This window comes from Rhinopithecus bieti, unplaced genomic scaffold, assembly GCF_001698545.2.
Source record: "Rhinopithecus bieti isolate Rb0 unplaced genomic scaffold, ASM169854v2 scaffold_13749, whole genome shotgun sequence".
Taxonomy (NCBI): Eukaryota; Metazoa; Chordata; class Mammalia; order Primates; family Cercopithecidae; genus Rhinopithecus; species Rhinopithecus bieti.
The window spans coordinates 149,523-151,539 of NW_016807537.1; positions in this window are offsets into that span (position 1 = coordinate 149,523).

Consider the following 2,017-nt stretch of genomic DNA (forward strand, 5'->3'; position numbering starts at 1 on the left):
CATGGCTATCTCTGGGAGATAGGATTAGGAGGATATTTTCACTTTTTACTTTATACACTACTGCTTTTTTTTTACTTTTTACAATAAACATATATTACTTTTATAACAAAAAATAACCCCACCCTATAAAACACACACACATATATATACACATATATGTGTGTATATATATATGGGATATACATATATGGAATATACATATATACACATTGTGTACATATGGAATATACATATATACACATTGTGTACATATGGAATATACATATATACACATTACGTATATATGGAAACATTAAAAAAGTGATTTGAAATCTGACTACGCAGAAGCAATTATTGTTAACATATCAACACTTTTCACTCCCTATTATGTATTTTTCAACATATTTTGGATCATGCGCTATGTAATTTTTGAGCTTGCTTTTCAATAAATATAGTATTCTATTTCCCTGTATCAATAAAAGCGCATTAACATAAAGTTTAAATCTATTTTAATTTTGAAAATAATGCATGTTCAAAATAGAAAATTTCAAGAACAAAGAACCAAAAGAGAATAAAAATCCCATGTAGTCTTATCACCCACAGATAAATTACTTTAAAAAATAATGAAAGACAAATGTACAGAAAGGGATTAATAATCCTTAGATTGTGCACACTGTCTCATTGATTCATATAAGGCCCTCTTTTATTTTACCCATTAACTTGCCTTTTATTTAATGTTAATAATCATAAAATTATTAAATAATCAATAATGGGATTTCAATTACATAATGACACCAACCACTACCCAACACATGAGTACTGGAATATTAACCATAATATGAATTCATTTACATAGTCCTCCCATATTCTGACCCTCTTTCCTCAACCCCAGTGACCATTATCTTCAATTTTAAATTTTTTTTTGCTTTTAATAAATTATTTGTATGCTGTGTGTATGTAGCCCTAAATAATATAGTGCTTAGTTTTACTTGTTTTGAATAATATAAAAGGATATCCTATTATATGTAGTCTTTTGAGACATGATATCTTAATATTCTAGAAGTAAAATCTACCCACATTATGTGTAGCTGTAGAACATTCATATGATGACTATATAATATTTTATGTGAAATATACCGTGATTTATCCATTTTCTTTTTGGGACTTTTACTACTAACATTTTAGTGTATATCTTCTAGTTATTTTCCTGAAGGCATTTAGTTTTCCTTCTACAAAACATGAATATTATACATATTTTTGTGACCTATTTCTCTCACTGGTGATACCTTATGAACATATTCCCATTTCAGTAAATATTCTTCCATGGTATAAATTTAAATGACCGCACAGTATTCCATTAGATAGTTACAATATAATTTTCTAACCACCCCAACCGTTAGACATATGATTGCTTGTAATTTTTTTGCTGTGATTATGATGCACATGGCCTTGTTTGGCTCAGCAACTCTCCTTTTAGAAATTTATCCTAAGTAATATGCAAATACATCTGCACACAAATATGTACAGGGACGCCATGTAGAATGACACAGTTTCTGTTCTTCACACCTTACATAAAGTATGTGCTGATCACAGAAGTTTTTATAATACAAGAAAATTGGAAGGAACTTAATGATCACCCATAGGAGATGGAGTAAATAAATTATATATTAAAATTATTACATAGCTGCACAGTTACTGACATAGAAAGTTGTTCACAATTTATTGCTAAGTGTAAGAAAGAAATAGGTTAAATTGCAGTATGATTACATTTTGTACAAGAAAATATACCAGTGAAAGTGTCTAGAAGAGCATACTCGAAAATCTTTACAGTGATTATCTCTGGATATTGAAATTATTTGAGAATTTATTTTTTTCACTTTGCTAACATACATTTTGAAGTGTTTCCAACAGTAAAACTTGATTCCATGTACAAGAAAAACGATGAATAAATAATAGTTTTGTGCACAATTGTTTAAATATTTTTCCTGAATAGAAAATACCTGTACATTGTAAGAACTTAAAAATAAAAGAATATATA